The sequence below is a fragment of the Oryctolagus cuniculus genome, chromosome 6 (genome assembly GCF_964237555.1).
Source record: "Oryctolagus cuniculus chromosome 6, mOryCun1.1, whole genome shotgun sequence".
NCBI classification, from domain to species: Eukaryota; Metazoa; Chordata; class Mammalia; order Lagomorpha; family Leporidae; genus Oryctolagus; species Oryctolagus cuniculus.
This window is the reverse complement of record NC_091437.1, coordinates 120758426-120780902: the sequence shown is the minus strand read 5'-3', so window position 1 is coordinate 120780902 and position 22477 is coordinate 120758426. Positions and strand designations below refer to the sequence as shown.

Here is a 22477-nt window from a genome sequence, read left to right as displayed (position 1 = left end):
TAAATAAAAGGTTTCTAGGTAAAAAGAAAAAATCCATATTGCCATAAATACTTCCATAACCTCTTGGACTATCTGCAATTGTACTATTTTACACTACTCCAAAGAGTGAAGCTTTGTGAACTTGGTAAGAATCTAAAATGTTATGTTACTTTCTATTATTTCATAAACAGGAGGTATCAAATGAGGTAGATTTTTTTGATGGTTAAGCTTCTTGAAATTTGTTGTAGTCATTATAAAAAAAGAAAACAAATTCAAATATGTACTTTTATATACTTATGCAGACATGCATCTCCCAGTCTTCTTGGGAACACTTACATCTCAGCAACACAGAGCACACCTAATAGTCAAATGATGTTTTCTAAATGCACTCTCCACAAAAAGAAGCCAGGAATCCCAAGAGAAATGGCTGATTCCAAGATTAGGACAGGGAAGGAACAAGATGATCTTAGAATATCTTTTGTGATGCAAGTAAGGCAGTGCTTGAAGAATGATCGAGACGCATCAAAAAGACAGAAGCCAGTTTGAATGGTTTCCTACTGGCCAGGTCTGGAACAATTTGAGCATCAAAATAATGGCAATAATGTATTTTGACCCAGTGAAGAAAATTGGAATCTAGGAGTCTAAGTTTATATAGATAAGTGAAAAAAAGTGCAGAGAAAAAAAGAGATCTTCCTCACAGGATACTAGCTAATAAATATAGAAAGAATGGTGAACCTTTAAAAAAAAGTCACCATTTGGGCTGGCGCTGCGGCTCAGTAGGCTAATCCTCCACCTTGCGGCGCTGGCACACCGGGTTCTGGTCCCAGTCGGGGAGCCGGATTCTGTCCCGGTTGCCCCTCTTCCAGGCCAGCTCTCTGCTGTGGCCAGGGAGTGCAGTGGAGGATGGCCCAAGTACGTGGGCCCTGCACCCATGGGAGACCAGGAGAAGCACCTGGCTCCTGCCTTCGGATAGGCGCGGTGCACCGACTGCAGCGCACCAGCCGCGGCGGCCATTGGAGGGTGAACCAACGGCAAAGGAAGGCCTTTCTCTCTGTCTCTCTCTCTCACTGTCCACTCTGCCTGTCAAAAAAAAAAAAGTCACCATTTGGCAACCATGATAGTAGTAACTGAGACCAAAAAAAGATCAAATGAATCAAAAATTGGTAGATTAAAGTGTCATGAAGAATGTGTTATACAGAGATTTAAGCTGTTTGCATAATTGTTATGAATTATAGAGGGGGAAGTTCAGTTGATGAGACCTGGCAGACACCCCCTTTCCCAAGTCATCCAGTTAGAGTCCTGTGTAAGCAGACAAATCAACATTGTGCACCAGGCTATAAGAGTCAATAGAAATAACAAAGACTCATTCCAGTGATGTTCCAGCCAAAAATAAGTAACCAGAACCTAGTCATGAAGAAATACTGGACAAAGCCAAATTGAATAATAAAATTTACAAAATGACTGGCCTGTAATCTTTAAAAATGTACCATGAAAGTCAATGAAAGACTGAGAAACTGTTCCAGACTGCAGGAGACCAGAGACACAATAGCTAAAAGCACTGTGATTTTGACTGGGATCCTCTTGCAATAAAGAACAATATTGGGGAAACTGGCGAAACTTGAATGAGTACCTGGACAAAGTACACATGAAAGTTCTTTGTCCTATTCTTGAAATTTTCTTGTTAGTTTGAAAGTATCTCAAACAAAAAATACCTTATTAAAAGATCCTTAAGTTTTTTTAGTACCTATAAGTATTTTAAATTAAAAACCAAGTCAAAAGAAATAATAGACTGAAAGCTGGCAAAAAAAAAATAGGGAAGATTGGCATTGGGAAGACACAAATGCTCCCTACTACAATAACTGGGGCTGATGGTTGGTATTGGAATGCTGTATAGAATGGACTATGATCCCAACTCAGTATGAGTGTCCCAAAGTTAAAGTGGACCATCTTCACTGCAATCACAGGAGCCCAAATTTGTGTCACTATGCTCGAAATCGTCTTCAAAAGTCTTATCAATTCTCCACCAGATTATGAACAGTGAGTAAACCACTACAGTTTATGCTTCAAGGCACTTACTTCAAGGGTTATAATGAATGTAATTTTAAAAGGAGAAAGGAAGGCAGGCACTGTGGCACAACCAGTTAAGCTGTCACCTTGGATGCCCACATCCCCAATCAGAGTGCCTGGGATCAAGTTCCACCTCCTCTTTCAATCCAGCTTCTGCTAATGTGCATCCTGAGAGGCAGTAGATGATGGCTCAAGCACTTGAGTCCATGCCATCCATGTGGGAGACTTGGATGGAGTTCTTGCTCCTGGCTTCAACTTGGCATAGCCCCAGCTGTTGCAAGTATTTGAAATAGAGAACACAAGTTATCTCTCCACCACTTCACTCCCTTCTCCAGCTCTCTTTGCCTTTCAAGTAAAGAAAAATAAATAAACGTCTAAAGAAGGGAAGGAGAGACAGTGAGGTTTATGTTGATAAAATTTGAGAAAGGATAGGTAGATGGGATCCAGTTTCTCTACCTCCCCCTGTTTGCTTGGCTAATGCTTCTCCAATGCCATCAGGCACCACAGCCTTACCACTATACACAATGACATGGACATAGTCTCAGCCTCCTCCAGAGTAAGGTCAAGGCTTTGTGTCCTCTGCAGAGGCTCCACAGGAGCCCCAATGCCTAGACCTAACCCAAGGGGCCAATGCCATGTTGCAGAGCATGGAATCTGTCTCACCCAGTAGCTACTCAAAGAGGCCAGAAAACACAATCCTGAGCACATTGGCATTAATACCTCATGATTGAACATCGAATAATGAGAAACCTCCAAAAATTATTCCAAAGAATGGTGGTTGCACATGGGCTGTCAAGATGACATAGCACAGGCTGGCACTGTGGCTTACTAGGCTAATCCTCCACCTGCGGCACCGGCACCCCAGGTTCTAGTCCCAGTTGGGGACTATATCCATGTACTACATGTACATCTTAAGATGGTACATTTTAGGGCCAGCACTATGGTGCAGCTGGTTAAGCTGCTGCCTGCAACACTGGCATCTCTTATGGGTCCTGGTTCAAGTCCCGGCTGCTCCACTTCCAATCCAGCTCTCTGCTAACATGCCTGGGAAAGCAGCAGAAGATGGCCCAAATACTTGGACCCCTGCCACCCACATGGAAGACCTGGATGGAGTTCCAGGCTCCTGGCTTCAGTGTGGCTTAATCCTGATTATTGCAGCCATCTAGAGAGTGAACCACAGGATGGAAGATTAATCTCATTCACTCACTCACTCCCTCTAATTCTGCCTTTCAAATAAATCTTTTTAAAAAGATAATACTTGTTTAAAAAAAAGTAAAACAATTTTCTTTATAGGACTTTTTTGGAACTATAACATGCTGCTACACATTGTGAGTCTACAAAAACAGCATGCTGTCCACTACAACCCAATCATATTTTAACATAGGATCCTTTATTGCTGATTATCTTGCAGAAAGAGTTTCCATGGAGCACAAAAGTGGGAAAAGCCAGGGTGTAGATTTCATTATAAAAATCACTCATTGTATGAATGTGAATGTTCCACATTAACTTCTAAAACACACTTAAATACAAGAAAATGCATAAATAACATTATTCTCCAATGTAGGTTGTTAAACCAGTGACAAAATGAAGCCTCTATGGAGCATCAGAAGATGTGAAAATGAGTCCAAAATTGCAATCACATCATATATTTATAATAGCTAACATAAATTCCTACCACGTGACTGACAGAAGTCTAAGCCTTCACATACTACCCTAGGGTAGACATTATTATCTCCATCATACACGTGAGGAATCTGAGGAATACATAGATTTTAACTTACCCAAGGTTATACAGCTACAGAGTAGCCATATCAGGGTTTGAGCCCAGTTTCTACATTTTTTTTTATTTATTTGACAGGTAGAGTTACAGACAATGAGAGCGACAGACAGAAAGGTCTTCCTTCCGTTGGTTCACTCTCCAAATGGCCGCTACGGCCAGAGCTGTGCTGATCCGAAGCCAGGAGCCAGGTACTTCCTCATGGTCTCCCATGCAGGTGCAGGGGCCCAAGCACTTGAGCCATCCTCCACTGCCTTCCCGGGCCACAGCAGGGAGCTGGACTGGAAGAAGAGCAACCGGGACTAGAACCCGGTGCCCATATGGGATGCCAGCACAGCAGGCGGAGGATTAACCAAGTGAGCCACTGTGCCGGGCCCCAGTTTCTACATTCTTAACCACTGCACTATTAGCTCCACGTGATAACTAATTCATACATTGTACCTTCCCCTAACAAAGATACAAGATGCATAGGGTGTTTTGTTCCCATCCAGCTTAATAGGATGCAAATAAATCAGGATGTTGAAAGAACATCAAGGTAGTGAAAAGAGTCTTCTTTGGACACCTGAAATTGTTACTGTCTTATCCTTTTTTTAACTTTTATTTAATGAATATAAATTATATATAAAGTACAGCTTATGGAGCACAATGGCTTCCCCCACATAAACTGTCTTATCCTTAACTAGTTCTGCCTGTACAGTACACTGGCACCAACAAGGGGCACCCTGTTTGGCAGGGTTTGCTCTAGTAGTTGTGTCTCTCTAGTTCATTCCCTGTTGTGTGGCCTCCTACAGCCTGAGACACCACCCTCCCACTTGGCTATGGCCTGCTTCATGGCTTCTTGTGTTTCTCACATGGGCCTATAAGAGGGAGGGAAACCATGAGGAAAAGGAGCCAAAATGGAAGAAGAAATGGATGCATTAGATCCAGCAAAAAGTGATACAAAAATCCTAGTTAGATAAGGGTAAAAAGATGAGGATGAGATCCAGGGTCTCCAAACAGGAGTCATGCAATCTAACGTGATTAGAGAAAACAGGTAGGACAACAGGGGAGAGGTAGGGGGGCCACCTCTCTGGAAATCAGGGCTTCTTTCCTTGAGCCAGTCTTGTAGGTGTGCTGTAACAAAGAACCACAGTCTGAGGGCTTACACAGGAATCTATTTTCTCACAGGTCTGGAAGCCAGAATCAAGATGTTCTTGGTTTCTCCTAAGACCTCTCTCCTTTGCTCACAAATGCTAACTTTTGGCCACATCCTCACGTGGCCTGTATGTGTACATGTACATGCCTGGGGTCTCTTCCTCTTCTTGGAAGGACACCAATCCAATGGGATTAATGCCTCAACCTGATAACTTTAATAACCTCCTTATAGGCCCTGTATCCAAATACAGTTACACTGGGGGTGAAGGTTTCACATGTGAATTTTAGAGAACACATTTCAGATCCTAAAGCCTATAAAAGCATAAGTATTTTGGTACCTATAATAAGAGGCATACAGAATAAACCAGGATATAATTCAAAGAGCCTGTACCCACCTCTCTGTCTTTTCCCTTATAGTACTTTAATTACTCTGTGATATAAGAATGTTGCACTGGAGAGAGGTATAATTTCAAAAACTTAATCTATAAAAAAATTTCTAAAGAACTTTTGGAAAAGGAACTAAATCCTATCAGAGTCATCATTCTCATTTTTATGGCTACATGTATAGTTCTGGAGTGAAATTGATAAATCATCTAATATATATGTATATACACATACAACTTCAAAAAATGGATATACTATCCTAACTATAATATAAAAGATAAAAAGTAATTTATAAGATCATGTATATTCCCATATGTAAAGATTTTTATGGGGACTACAGTGGTAGAAAACATAATGAAATGGCCTGATACATACATTCACTCATAATAAATGTTTGCATTTGAGAGAAGAACAACAGAATCCATTCTCTAGGACTACAGGAAAATTAAGTAAGAGGGGTTCTGATAAACTCTATCTTTTAATACATACTAACCTCTGGCAACTCCAAATCTGCTAGGAGTAAGAAAAAAATGAATGGTCCTACCTTGAAGATTAAGACATTCAAGAAGCTACTGGACAAGCAAGTGGTTTTTGCAGTGTGGGGTAATCTTATATATTACAGGACATCTTGCATCCTTGGATCATGCCTACTACCTGGTAGTGATATTTCACAGTAATGCCCCATAGATTCCAAAGTGCTCACCAATGATAACAACTGATCTGAATATCTTAGTGTGCATCCACTTTGACCATCATGAAAATTAGGTTCATCAGCAATTTTCATAATTCTCATTTTTAGATAGGAGAGGGGAAGCTGACTTGATTAAATCTATGCAACAAATACAAACAAAAAATAGTGATTAAACACGAGCTACTATGTAATCATTCATAAAATTTCCATTCTTTCAGTAAACTGTAAAAGGCGAAGCTTCTGACTTAAAAGAAAACCTCAGGGTTTGCATATTCTAGATAACTACAAGTCTTCCTGATCACTACACACCTAGCAACTTGGGCCTTTTACGCTAAGATTCTGCGAAGTTCAGAATATTAAAACTTTCATGGGAAAATTCTTAGAATCAGAAATGTAACAAATATGGTGAGCTACTAATATCTGGCTATCTCTAGATAGAGCACTTCACATAGTCTTACACTGTCTCATTTCACCCTTATTCTAGCCCTATAATGTGAGCATTGTTATCATCATCTTATAGATGAAGAACCTGAGGTTTAATGTGGTTAAGTAACTTGTCCAAGTCAAGTAACTAGCTTGTGGCCAAGCCAAGCTCCAGGTTTCCACTCAGGACAGACTCCAAGGCCAAAGTTAACACCAACAACAAACTGCCACCAAGACAGGGAGATTCCATGATGGTAGATTAGGGAACGATATACTGCACTAAGCTAGCGATAAACAATACAACATGAAGTGTAGGAATTGCACTCTCAGGGGAAAATTGGGGAGAAAACCATACTGGAAATCCTACAGGAGGAAGAGGAATGCCATGCACCTGTGTGGAGGGCATGGATGCACAGCACGAACATGAACTCAACACACAACTGCAGCAGTGGAGAGTTGAACTGGTGGCAGCTTGGAGAAAGGAGTGAGACCAGACTACAGAAACCTGTGGTGATACAGCTGGAAGGAGAACATGGCATAAGTATGGACAGGAGACCTGGGGAATAGCAATTGCTAGGGGTTGCCCACGGACCCAATGGAAGAAGACTGCACGTTTATCTCACCCCAACTTCCACAAAATAGTGCCCACTGCCCAGCTGAGAAAGGGCAGGTGCCATTTTGGGTTTGGGTGAAACCTACGGAAGACTGTGCACATGCACAGCAACTGGCTGGGAAAGAACACCATCTTCTCGGCAACATTCGGCCAGTGGCACTTGTGTACACGTGTGATACGGAGATTCTGGTGGAGGGAACAATCAGCAGGCCCCAGGGACTTTGAGTCTGGGTGAGAAGTGGCTGGGCAACCACAGAAGACAGTGAGACACCCGCAGCCTCCCAGGATCAATATGAGTAGACGGAGCTGACTTGGGGAACATCTGCCTCTCTGTTGGCTGGACAGGCTGACAGAGAAAACTCTGCACCCAGTAACTGTGGGAACCTAGTGTACTGAGACCATGAGGACTCAATGGTTATATGAAAAAGTGCAGGGTGTAGCTGGGTGTCTGGACAATCACTGGGTGCAACTCCACATACTTGGAACTCCTTGATTTCCTAAAGCAGGTCATTGCGGTGGTAACTGTGCTAACAATGAGGACTGTGAAGGTCATTTGTGAGGTTCGTATGGTGGCGCAGAACACACTGGGGGCTAACACCCAGGCACTGAGACCTACCATGTCCAACGTGGGTGTTACCCTGGATACTCACCCCACCGTGGAACACTGACCAGAACTCCCTGGCCATACCTACCACATACCACCCATATGGGTACAGGGGCGCAAGCACCTGGGCCATCCTCCACTACCTTCCTGGGCCACAACTGAGGGCTGGACTGTAAGAGGAACAACCGGGACTAGAACCCAGCACCCATATGGGATGCTGGTGCCGCAGGTGGATTACAAAGTGAGCCATGGTTCCAGTCCCCAAATGGTACTTTATACTTTGTGTGTCTGTGTGGGTGCAAACTGTTGAAATCTTTACTTAGTATATACTAAGCTGATCTTCTGTATATAAAGATAATTTAAAATGAATCTTAATGAAGAACTGGATGGGAGAGGGAGTAGGAGGTGGGATGGTTTAGGGGTGGGAAGGCGGGTATGGGGGGAAGAATCACTATAATCCAAAAGTTGTACTTATGAAATTTATATTTATTAAATAAAAGCTTTCAATTTAAAAATAAAGGGAGGTATAGACTCAAATAAAATAATCAGGGAATATCCCATTCTCATCAATGGACAGATCAGCCAGACAAAAAATTCAGCAAGGAAACAGAGTTAGTCAACACTATAGACCAAATGGACCTAGAAGATATCTATAGAAGTTTTCATTATATAGCCACAGCATACAAATTCTTCTCACCAGTGTATGGAACTTTCTCCAGGATTGGCCACATACTAGGCCATAAACAAGTCTCAGCAAATTCAAAAATATCAAAATCGTGCCATGCAACTTCTTGGACCACAATGGAATGAAGCTACAAAACGGCAACTCAGGAATCCCTAGAGCATATGCAAACACATGGAAACTGAACAACATGCTCCTGAATGAATAGTGGGTCATAAAAGAAACCAAAAGAAAAATAAATTTTCTAGAAACAAATGAAGATGAAAATACAGCATACCAAAACTTACGGGACATAGTAAAAGCAGTGATATAGAAAAGTTTATAGCAATTGGTGCCTATATGAGGAAATTGGAAAGGCACAAAATAAATGAGCTATCAATGCATCTCAAGGACCTAGAAAAATAAAAAACCAAACCCAAAACTAGGGAGAAAATAACTAAAATTAGAAAAGAAATCAACAAAATTAAAACCAAAAAAAATTACAAAGGATCAGTAAAATGAAGAGTTGGATTTTTTAAAAAATAAGCAAAATTGACACACCATTGACCCAACTAACCAAAAAAAAAAAAAAGAGTGGGGAGCAGGGAAGAAGACCCAAATCAATAAATTTAGAGATGAAAAAGGGAAGTAATAACAGACACCACAGAAATAAAAATAAAAAGAAGCTTCAGAAGATACTAAAAGAGCTGTATGGCAATAAACTGAGAAACCTAGAAGAAATGGATAGATTCCTGGACATATACAACCTAACTAAACTGAGCCATGAAGACATAGAAAACCTAAACAGACCCATTACCAAGATGCAAATTGAATCAGTAATAAAGACCCTCCGAGGCCAGCACCATGGCTCACTTGGCTAATCATCTGCCTGTGGTGCCAGCACCCCAGGTTCTAGTCCTGGTTGGGCCGCCAGATTCTGTCCCAGTTGCTCCTCTTCTGGTCCAGCTCTCTGCTGTGGCCCGGGAAGGCAGTGGAGGATGGCCCAAGTCCTTGGGCCCTGCACCCACATGGGAGACCAGGAGGAAGCACCTGGCTCCTGGCTTCAGATTGGCACAGCACACTGGCCGTAGTGGCCATTTGGGGGGTAAACCCACGGAAAAGGAATAACTTTCTCTCTGTCTCTATATCTCACTATCTAACTCCGCCTGTCACAAAAAAAGACCCTCCCAACAAAGAAAAAGCCTAGGACTGGATAGCTTCACTGCTGAATTCTACCAGACATTTAAAGAAGAACTAACTACAATTTTTCTCAAGATATTCAAACAATTGAAAGGTAGGGAATCCTCTCAAATTCTTTCTATGAAGCTAGCATCACCATACTTCCTAAAACTGAAAAGGATGTAACTGAGAAGGATAACTACAGACCAATATCCCTGATAAACATAGGTGCAAAAATCCTCAACAAAATTCTAGCCAATCGAATTCAACAACACATCAGAAAGATCATTTACCCAGACCAAGTGGGATTTATCCCTAGCATGCAGGGATGGTGCAAATCAATGTGATATATCACATTAACAAACTGAAGAACAAAAACCATATGATTACCTCAATAGATGCAGAGAAAGCATTAGATAAAATAAAACACCCTTTCATGATGAAAACTCTAAGCAAATTGGGTATAGAAAGAACACTCCTCAACACAATCAAGACAAATGACAGATCCATGGCCAGCATCATATTGAATGGAGAAAAGTTGGAAGCATTCCCACAGAGATCCAGAACAAGACAAGGCAGCCTACTCTCACCCCTGCTATTCAATATAGTTTTGGAAGTTTTAGCCAGAGTCATTAGGCAAGAAAAAATAATCAAAGGGATACAAATTGGGAAGGAGGAAGTCAAACTATCCCAATTTGTAGATGACATGATTCTATATATAGGGGATCCAAAAGACTCCACCAATAGACTATGAGAACTCATAGAATATTTTGGTAAAGTAGCAGGATATAAAAATCAAGACACGAATCAACAGCCTTTGTATACACAGACAATACCACAGCTGAGAAAGAACTTCTAAGATCAATCCCATTCACAATAGCTACAAAAAAAATCAAATTCCTTGGAATAAACTTTACCAAGGACGACAAAGATCTCTATGATGACAATTATAAAACATTAAAGAAGGTAATAGGAGATTTTAAGAATGGAAAATCTTGCAGTTCATGGATTGGAAGAATCAATATCATCAAAATGTCCATTCTCCAAGTGCAATCTACAGATTCAATGCAATACCAATCAAAATACCAAACACATTCTTCTCAGATCTAGAAAAAAAGCTGAAATTCATGTTTCTCTTGAAACACAGGAGAAGATAGATAAAGCAATCTTATACAACAAAAACAAAGCTGGAGGCATCACAATACCAGATTTCAAGACATGCCACAAGGCAGTTAGAATCAAAGCAGCCTGGTACTGGTACAAAAACAGATAGCTAGACCAACAGAACAGAATAGAAATGCCAGAAATCAATCCAAGCTTCAATAACCAACTTATATTTGACCAAGGAGCTAAAAATCAATCCGTGGCGCAAAGACAGTCTCTTCAACAAATGGTTGTAGGGAAAAAAACTGAATCTCTACATGCATAAGTACGAAGCAGAACCCCTACCTTACACCTTACCAAAAAAAAATACATTCAAAATGGATTAAAGACCTAAACCTATGACCTGATACCATCAAATTATTACAGAATATTGGGGAAACCCTGCAAGACATTGACACAGGCAGAGAGTTCTTAGAAAAGACCCCAAAGGCACGGGCAACAAAAAGCCAAAATTAACAAATGGGATTACATCAAATGAGGAGCTTCTGCACTGAAAATTAAACACTCAGAAAAGTGAAGAGGTAACAAACAGAATGGGAGAAATTATTTGCAAACTATGGAACTAATAAAGGATTAATAACTAGAATATTTAAAGATATTGAGAAACTCCCCAACACTGGTCCAGCGCTGTGGTGCAGTGGTTAATCCTCCACCTGAGCACCAGCATCCCATAAGGGAAGCAATTCGAATCCCAGCTGCTCCTCTTCTAATCCATCTCTCCACTATGGCCTGGGGAAGCAGTAGAAGATGTCCCAAGTGCTTAGGCCCATGCACCCACATAGGAGACCCAGAAGAAGCGCATGGTTTAGGATTGGCCAAGCTCCAGCTATTGCAGCCATTGGGGAGTGAACCAGTGGATGGAGGGCCTTTCTCTCCATCTCCCCCTCTGTCTGTAATTCTACTTCTTAAAGTAAATAAAAAACTTTTTTAAAAAAAGTCTGAAACTCCACAACTGCAAAACAAACAACCCAGTTAAGAAATGGGCAAAGGACTTCAACATTTTTCAAAAGATGAAATCCAAATAGCCATGAAAAAAATATTCAGGATCATTAGCCATCAGGGAAATGCCAATCAAAACCACAATAAGGTTTCACCTCACTCCAGTTAGAATGGTTGTCATACAGAAATCAACAAACAACAAGTGCTGGTGAGGATCTGGGGAAAAGGTACCCTAATCCACTGTGGGTGGGAACGTAAACTGGTAAAGCTACTATGGAAGACAGTTTGGAGATACCTCAGAAATCTGAATATAGACCTACCATATGACCCAGCCTTCCACTCCTAGAAATTTACACAAGGGAAAGGAAAACAGCAAATAAAAGAGTTATCTCCATGCCCCCCCACCGTGCAGTTCAATTCACAATAGCTAGGACATGGAATCAACCGAAATACCTGTCAACTGAAGACTGGATAAAGAAATTATGGGATATATACTCTATGGAATACTACACATTGTTAAAAATGAAATCTGGCCATTTACAACAAAATGGATGAATCTGGAAAACATCATAGTTAGTGAAATAAGCCAGTCCCAAAGGGTCAAATGACACATGTTCCCCTGATCTGTGATAACTAAGAGTACCTAAAAGGAAATCCGTAGAAGTGAAATTAAAAATTTGAGAAGCAATGATTTGAACAGTACCTTTCTTGACTGTCAAGCAACAGTTTGTCTTCTTCATACTACCTGTTGAACTCTTTACTTAACATAGAGTAAGTATGTGTATAAAGTTAATTGAAAAGGGATCCCTGTAAAAAATAAGAGTGGGAATAAGAGAGGGAGGATGAAGTTTGTAACTGTAAAGATGTATAGCTCTGCATACATTCCTATGGACTTACTTTTTAAGGGTATAGTTTAAAAACTCTCCATAGGACCCAAAATCCCATTAAGCTGGATGGTAAAAATGCCATCGTAAGTGTTAAATTGACCATATAGATAGGATTAAGTGTTAAAGGGATCATAGAAATAAGAGCAAGAGTCTGGTAATAACAGATCAAATTTAAAAAGCAGAGAATGCTCCAAAATGGGAAGCAGTCCATACAACAGACTCATAGAATCACAATCACTTTAAGTAGCACTCTGACCTCAGAATCAGCACTTAAAGCATTCTTGTCTTGCTGAAAATTCCATGAACTCATTTCAGGCATGGAGAGCCAAGACACTGTGGCAAAAAAATGTTATACATGAAGGATCTCTGTGAGAGAGACCCCAGTGGAAAGATGTAGCCATCAAAGGAGGAAGCACTTTTCTCTGAAGGTAGGAGAGAACTTCCACTTTTATTATGGCCTTGTCTAAATACTGCCAGAGATTGTGGACTCAAAAGGCTTCCATAGCCTTTGCAGCTCATTTCAAGACCTCTGGTGATCACTGACATCATACATAAGAGTGTTAATTGTTAAATTAACAGGAGTAACTGTGCATTAACTCCACATATAGGACCTCTGTCTTCAATGAGTTGTATTATGAGAATCAACTGTAAAACTTGTTCTCAAATGAATTTTTTGCATGCAAATTGTTGAAATCTTTACTTAGTATAGAGCTGTTCTTCTGTGTATAAAGTCAATTGAAAATGAATCTTAATGGAGAATGGGACTGGGAATGGAAGAGGGAGGAAGTTGAGGGGTGGCCGTGTGGGTGGGAGGGTGGGTATGGTGGGAAGAATCACCATATTCCTAGAGTTTTACTTATGAAAGTTGTATTTCTTAAATAAAAGGTTTCTTTGAGAAAAATAAAATGGATTTTAGTGTAGAATGGGAGAGGGAGAAGTACGAGGGCTGGGAGTGTATGTGGGAGGGTGGATATGGTGGGAAGAATCACTATATTCCTAAGATTGTACTTATGAAATGTATGAAGTTTCCATTCCTTAAAAGTGAATGCAAGGCCGGCGCCATGGCTCAATAGGCTAATCCTGCGCCTTGCGGCGCCGGCACACCAGGTTCTAGTCCTGGTCAGGGTGCTGGATTCTGTCCTGGTTGCCCCTCTTCCAGGCCAGCTCTCTGCTGTGGCCCGGGAGTGCAGTGGAGGATGGCCCAAGTGCTTGAGCCCTGCACCCGCATGGGAGACCAGGAGAAGCACCTGGCTCCTGGCTTCGGATCAGTGCGATGCACCGGCTGCGGCAGCCATTGGAGGGTGAACCAACAGCAAAGGAAGACCTTTCTCTCTGTCTCTCTCTCTCACTGTCCACTCTGCCTGTCAAAAAAAAAAGAATGCAAAAAAATCCTTTCATAATGAAAACCATAAGCAAAATGTGTATAGAAGGAATGTTCCTCAACACAACCAAGGAATTTATGACAAAACCACAGCCAGCATCCTATGGAATTGGGAAATGCTGGAACCATTCCCACTAAGATCCGGAACCAGTCAAGGATACCCACTCTCACCATTGCTATTTAATATAATCCTGGATGTTTCAGCCAGAGCTACTAGGCAAGAAAGATAAATCAACTGTATACAAATTGGAAAGGAGGAAATCAAACTATCCCTATTGCAGATGACATGATTCTATATAAGGGGTCCAAAAAACTCTGCTAAGAGACTATTGGAACTCAAAAGAGTTTGGTAAAGTGGCAGTATATAAAATCACTACACACAAATCAACAGCCTTTGTATACACAGACAATGCCATGGCTGAGAAAGAATATCTAAGATGAATCCCATTCATAATAGCTACAAAAAGAATTAAATACCATGCAACAAATTTAACCAAGGATGTCAGACTTCTACAATGAGTATTACAAAACACTAAAGAAATAGAAGAAGACATTTAAAAATGGAAAAATCTTCCATGTTCATGGAATCAACATTATCAAAATGTCGATACTACCAAAAGCAATTTACAGATTCAGTGCAATCTCAATCAAATTACTAATGACATTCTTCACGGATCTAGAGAAAACTATGCTGAAATTCATATGGAAGCAAAAGAGACACAAATAGCTAAAGCAATCTTATACAATAAAAACAAAGCTGGAAACATCACAATACCTGATTTCAAGACATACTACAGGGCAGTTATAATGAAAACAGTCTGGTACTGGCACAAAAACAGACTTGTAGACAAATGGAACAAAATACAAACTCCAGAAATCAATCCATGCATTTACAACCAACTTGTATTTTACAAAGGAGCTAAAATCAACCCCTGGAACAAGGATAGTATCTTTAATAAGAAGTGCTGGGAAAACTGAATCTCCATATGCAGAAGTAAGAAACTAGGCCCATACCTTACACCTTACATAAAAATCCACTCAAAATGGAAATACCTGAATCTATGACCCAATACCATCAAATTTTAGAGAACATTGGGGAAACTCTGCAAGACGTTGACATAGGCAAAGACTTCTTGGAAAAGACCCCAGAAGCACAGGTAATGAAAGCCAAAATTAATAAATGGGATTACATCAAATGAGGAGCTTCTGCGCTGCAAATCAAAGACTCAGCAAAGTGAAGAGGCATCCAACAGAATGGGAGAAAATAGTTACAAATTACACAACTGATAAAGGGTTAACATCCAGAATTGATAAAGAGCTCAAGAAATTCAACAACAAAACAAACAACCCAGTTAAGAAATGGGCAATGTCTTAAACAACATTTTTCAAGAGAGGAAATTCAAATGGCCAACAGACACTTGAGAAAATGCTCAGGATTACTAGCAATCAGGAAATGCAAATCAAAAAAACCACGGTGAAGTTTTACTTCACTCCAGTTAGAATGGCTCTCATACAAAACTCAACAAACAACAAATGCTGGAAAGGATGTGGAGTAAAATGTACCCTTGGTTCACAGTTGGTAGGAATGTAAATTGGTACAGCCATTGTGGAAAACAGTATGGATATACCTCAGAAATCTGAATATAAACCTACTGTATGATCCAACCATTCCATTCCTTGGAATTTAACCAAGGCAAAATAAATCGGTATATGAAAAAAATTATCTGTACCCCAATGTTCATTGCAGTACAATTCACAATAGTTAAGATATGGAATCAACCCAGATGTTCATCAACTATTGACTGGGTAAAGAAATTATGGTTTAATACACTATGGAACACTACTCAGCTGTAAAAAAATAAATAAAATCCTGTGGTTTGCAATAGATAGATACAACTGGAAACCATTATACTTAGTGAAATAAGCCAATTCCAAAAAGACAGATATCATATGTTTTTCTTGATCCAAGGTAACTAATAGAGTACCTGAAATATAACATTGGATTGAAATAACATTTTTAGGCTTTATGATTGTTTATAGCCCTTGTCTCTTCCATTGAGGAATAGTGTTTGTATTTTGTGTTTTTTTCTTCATACTATTTATTGAACTCTTTTATCTAGTGTAGGGTCAACTATATGATCATTAAGTAAACTGAAAATAGATCTTTGTAAAAATTAAGAGTAGGAATGTGAGAGGAAAGAGGAGGAAGCATTGGAGTGTGGGTGGGAGAAAGGGTGGGGGGCAAAGTGTCACTATGTTCCTAAATCTGTATATATTGAATACATGAATCTTGTATGACTTAAATAAAATTTAAAAAGAAATCAAAGAGAAGACTGATCCTTTTATTGTGCCATCTAAAGCCATATCTGGACTTTCATTTTGGTAAATACCCACCTCACAACAAGAGAGAGGTAGACATTGTCAGTGCCACAGTGCAGAGGAGAAAACAAGTCACAGAGATGAGCATTTGATCAGGGCCACAGCACACCATCTAAGGTGAGCGTAAAGCACATGGTGTGCTTTTTATTGCCTCTTTGTATTAGGGATCTCTTGAGAAACAGAAGCAATGGAATATACAGTAATATTGCCTCAAATGGTAGAGTTAGAAATATACCAGGGGATTCCAATTCAATCCCATCAAGGTGGCATGTACCAATGCCATCTCACTAGTCCAAGTGAGCAATTTCTGTTCACAATTGATCATAATGATAGGACTAAGAGTCAAAGGGATCACATAAACAAGACTAGTGTCTGCAAATACTAACTGATAGAATAAAAAAAGGAGAGAATGCTCCAACATGGGAAGCGGGATACACAGCAGACTCATAGAATGGCAGATGTCCTAAACAGCACTCTGGCCTCAGAATCAGCCCTTAAGGCATTTGGATCCTGCTGAAAAGCCCGTGAGAGTATTTCAGGCATGGAAAGCCAAGACACTCTGGCAAAAAAAAAAAAAATACCTAAATGAAAGATCTCCGCGAGTGAGATCCCAGTGGAAAGAACAGGTCATCAAAGAAGGAGGTACCTTTCTCTGAAGGGAGGAGAGAACTTCCACTTTGACTATGACCTTCTCTAAATATGATCAGAGTCAGCGAACTCAAAAGGCTTCCATAGCCTTGGCAACTCATGACAAGAGCCTAGGGTGATTACTGAATGCCATAAACAAGAGTGTCAATTTGTTAAGTCAACAACAGGAGTCACTGGAGTCACTGTGCACTTACTCCTCATGTGGGATCTCTGTCCTTAATGTGCTGTACATTGTGATTTAATGCTATAACTAGCACTCAAACAGTATTTTTCACTTTATGTTTCTGTGTGGGTGCACACTGTTGAAATCTTCACTTAATATATACTAAACTGATCTTCTGTATATAAAGAAAATTGAAAATGAATCTTGATATGAATGGAAGGGGAGGGGGAGTAGGAGAGGGGAGGCTTGTGGGTGGGAGGAAAGTTATGGGGGGTGGAAAAGCCATTGTAATCCATAAGCTGTACTTTGGAAATTTATATTCATTAAATAAAAGTTAAAAAATAAATAAATAAATAGGGGATTTATCATGAGAATTATTTCACACAATTGAGAAGCTGAGACATCTCCCAAAAAATCTGCCATCCACAAGGTAGAAAATTATGAAAGCCAGTGGTATAATTCTGCCTGAGTCCAAAGGCCCAAGAATTTGGGGATTCAATGGAATTTCAAGGCCTGAAAACCCAGAGTTTCAATGTCTGAGTTCAGGAGAAGACAGATGTTCTAGCTCCAGAAAAGAGCCAATTTGCCCTCCCTCCAAATCTTTACTCTATTCAGACTCTCAGCAGATTAGAAGATGCTTGCCCGTACTAGTGAGGGTGAATCTTTTTAACTAAGTCTACAGATTTAAATACTAGTCTCTTCTAGAAACACCTTCAGAGAGACACCCAGAAATCATTTTTTACCAGCAATGTGGGTATCCCTTAACCCAGTCAAGTTGACATAAAAAATTAAACATTGAATTCATCCTGTAATCTTTCAAGAATATCTATAGTCAACAACTAACTAGAAGTTCTCAGGCCCTCACCTGAACCTATGCGAGTTTAGAACAGCTATGGTTGTTCCTTAGAAAATCTAAGATGACCACCTAAGATGACAAATCCATTTTATTATGCTCAAATGAAAGATCTATTGGTATAAGACTATCATTTAAACAGGATTTTTGGCTCAGTGGTCTATAGATAATTGTTTGGTTCACCTTTGAGTAACATCCTGTTGTTAAATGGTAAGGAATTGGGTAAGATTTTCAAACAGTACATGGAACACTTGAGTCATATTTTTATCTTTGGCAAAATCTGGATGAACTTGGTTTTCCTGCAGTTTCTTGTAGCATTTTTGCAGTGTGTGGAATATGAATTTGGTGAACCCCTGGTTATTAAGTTATTAAGGATTCATCATACCCCTACAACTCACAATCCCCATGCAGACCCTGTGGCTGATATGAAAGATACCTCCATTGTTGCATGCTTTCCTGCTCAAAGTCATGCCAGGAAGACACACAAGTTAAACAACCTAGAACTCTTTTTTTTTTTAACTTTTATTTAATGAATATAAATTTCCAAAGTACGGCTTATGGATTACAATGGCTTCCCCCCCATAACGTCCCTCCCACCCGCAACCCTCCCCTTTCCCACTTCCTCTCCCCTTCCATTCACATCAAGATTCATTTTCGATTATCTTAATATACAGAAGATCAGCTTAGTATACATTAAGTAAGGATTTCAACAGTTTGCTCTCACACAGAAACATAAAGTGAAAAATAATAGATGATTTTTTTTAAATGATGATGAAATCAGATCAGACCTATTGTCATGTTTAATCCCAGTGAGAGTCAAGTTGGGAATTGATAATTTCTTTTTTTTTTTTTACAGAGGATCAGTTTAGTATGCATTAAGTAAAGATTTCAACAGTTTGCACCCCCATAGAAACACAAAGTGAAATATATTGTTTGAGTACTCGTTATAGCATTAAATCTCAATACACAGCACATTAAGGACAGAGATCCTACATGAGGAGTAAGTGCACAGTGACTCCTGTTGTTGACTTTACCAATTGACACTCCTGTCTATGGCATCAGTAGTCTCCCTATGCTCCGGTCATGAGTTTCCAAGGCTATGGAAGCCCTCTGAGTTCTCCGATTCTTATCTTGTTTAGACAAGGTCATAGTCAAAGTGGAGGTTCTCTCCTCCCTTCAGAGAAAGGTACCTCCTTCTTTGAAGACCTGTTCTTTCCACTGGATCTCCCTCGCAGAGATCTTTTGCCAGAGTGTCTTGGCTTTCCATGCCTGAAATACTCTCATGGGCTTTTCAGCCAGATCCGAATGCCTTTAGGGCTGATTCTGAGGCCAGAGTGCTGTTTAGGACATCTGCCATTCTATGAGTCTGCTGAGTATCTCACTTCCCATGTTGGATCACTCTCCCCTTTATTTATTCCATTGGTTAGTGTTAGCAGGTACTAGACTTGTTTATGTGCTCCCTTTGACTCTTAGTCCTTTCATTATGATCAATTGTGAACTGAAATTGATCACTTGGACTAGTGAGATGGCATTGGTACATGCCACCTTGATGGGATTGAATTGGAATCCCCTGGTATGTTTTTAACAAGTTAAACAACCTAGAACTCTTATATCACTCCTAGGAATGCAAATGGGTACCATCACCATGAGAAACATGTTTGTTTGGCAGTGCCTACTAATGCTAGATGTGTTTACCCATGACCCAGCATTTCTCTGGTTAGATCATCAAAACAAGTATTTTTGAACATTTAAAGATATATAAGAATATCAGCCACTGTATTGTAATAGCCTTACTGGAAACAACCAAAATATTCATCAACAGTAGAGTATGACACAAGAATGAAAAATAACATACTACAAATATTCTCAACAATATGGAAAATATCAGAGAAAATGTACCACCCTACCGCATCACTCACCCACTCAGGATCTATAGAAGCTTCAGATTGTCTTCCTTGTGAAACACAAACATGTTTTTACCATGCCAGGTCCGAGCTAATAAACTTCATCCCTTGCTCCACCCCATGAAGGTCCCTCCCCTCCTGCCAGGGGAAGATCTCCTAAGCTAGTCTTGCTTACTTGCATTCTTTGGAGTCAAGTGGACTTGACTTTTATTTTCAAGTAATTCTAATACTTACACATTGTGTGATCTCAATCTTAGGCTCCTCTTCCCAAAGAGATCAAATTAAGTTTTAAATTAATAGAGAAGATTCAATTTTTTCAGATGCACGACAGAGCACTTAGCACAGTGTCTGGCACAAAGGACTCCCCACCACCAGTGATTCATTTCCGTTTATTTGCCTCTCTTCTCAGTCATCTTCTAGCTCAGAATTACCACTTCCCAGCAACTACCACATAAGCTGTCCCTTAAGAGACCTGACAAAACCTACTCTCTACCCATTTTGATTTCCATATAATTTGCACCATCTATAGTCTGAACTAACTACAAAACTGTACCATCTTTTAGCTCTAAGCACTGCCTTTATCACATCATTCCTTCCACCCTCTTCCCAGGACCCAAAAGTGTACACACAGGAAGCTCCCAATAATTGTTCGGGTGATTTTAATTGGTAGGTGTGAGAAGAACTGTTGAAAATGCTGCAGGATAGCCATAACCACCTGTTGGATTGACTTTAACAGAAGGATTTAGACATTTTAATAAATGGTCTACACATTGGTAACTATTAGTCATGCTTGCCCAAACAAGTCAAGAGTAAAGAAAATAATCTTTTTGCTAAATTACCAGAGTAAAGAAATATTCAAATAATTCCTTTATAACAAATGCCAGAAATAAGTGACTATCTTGAATTAATTTTAGACACTATCCAAAGTATATATTCTAGCCTTGCAAAAAGAAGGTATTAATATTACTCTGATTTTACTAATCCATGAACTCCTGGGAAGAAAGCCCTAGGTTTATCCTATAATGGCAACAGGCCACCTTTCCTGTGGACATTAAAGAAATTGAATTGCTCTGGACATGTTTTTTCTTTGCTACCAGTGAGCTCCAGGGGCTGGTAAACTCCTAAAGGAAAACCATAAAAAAACCATAATCCAGAGAAAACAAAATCCAGCTAGTTAAACTATCACCAATAAGAAGCATAAACAGGAACCATTTTCAATTGCTTGGAATCAGAAGCTCAATTTTCAAAAGTTTCAAAACAAGAGTTTACTGTTTCCCGGACATCTGCAGTTGAAAAACACAAAAACAGTTCTGGAAAGTACTGTGGTTTATTTTATACTGAGTGATTTCCAGGTGCAGAGGGGAATACTGGGGCAGAATCAAAAATTAAATGAGCATGAACCACAAGTGTTTGGGAGCCATCTTTCTATGTTCCTTTTCCCAGGCTGGTTGTGACTCTTCACATATAAATGTACTTGCTTGCCTGAGGACAGCCTTACCCTGGGGACAGTTTTGTGCAGACATCTCTTTGACAAGCTCCACAAAGACTTCTAGCTCAGAGATCCTTGGGAGAAGGCCCTCGCTTCATCTAATTTGTCATTGTGCCAGTGTCTGGAGCAGCAGGCAGATTAAGAGCCTTTCAGATGGTGAGCACCACAGTTTTAGAAAAAGAACTGCCAACCAGCTGTGTATGTGCCTCAGATTATGGAACAAGCAATAAAAAGAAAAAAGCAAGAAGAGAACTGCCAACTCCTTGTAACACAGAGCCAGAACTTTGAGAGCCAAGCTGGTCGTTTTTCCAGCCAGCCAGCACTGAGGCTGGCGTCAGACATCAGTGCAGAGAATGACATCAGAGAGTCTCCAGTCACCTGCCTGCAGGCTTGCTCAAGTAAGGCCATGGAATCCGGCAAAGATGCAAGAGGAGGTGGGCAAAGATGACTGGTGTCAATCAAAAGGTTTTTGCTTTATGCTAAATAAACTAGAATTCGGACCTAACAAACAGAGCTGGTTTTAAAGAACAATATGGGAAAAATGCATTTTTATTCTGGGAAAACTAAGACTAGCAAACATGTTTGCATGTATCTAAAGCTCCTACTTTGCAAGGAAGAACTAAGTTCCTAATACGCAAGCCAGAGAAACTGACTTTGGCTGGTGTCATGGACTCGAAGTTTGTGCCCCTCCCCAAAATACATTTGTATATTGAAACCATAACTCAAAATGTGGCTGTGCTTTCAGTAAAGGAGTAATTAAGATCAAATGAGGTCACAGAGGTGAGATTCTGATCCAACAGGATTAGTGTCCCTGCAAGAGGAGACACTAGAAAGCTTGCACCTGCATCCTCTCCCTCTCTCCCTCTGCTCTCCTCAACCCCCTCAAGGCGGTTTCCTTCAGCCTTGTGAGGCCAAAGTGGCCATTTGCAAGGCAGAAAGAGTCCTCACCAGAAACCAACCCCCACCAGAATGTTGATCTTGGACTTTTTTCTCACAATCGTGGAGACAAAAATCTATGTTGCTTAAGCCACACAGTCCATTGGTTTTTGTTATGGCAGCCTGAGCAGACTCATCAGTCTGACAGCTCCATTTCCAGAATGGCCTGCCAAGACACAGATCATTACAAGACATCATGGTAGTGGGCAAGGCCCTGCTTCA

At 40.2% G+C, this 22477-nt stretch overlaps 1 long non-coding RNA gene across 5 annotated transcripts in view; it reads right to left on the bottom strand.

Moving 5' to 3' along the window:
• Positions 1–22477, bottom strand: part of LOC103348092 (uncharacterized) — a 558105-nt gene that overhangs the window by 517083 nt on the left and 18545 nt on the right. The gene's annotated exons all lie outside the window — the stretch shown is intronic.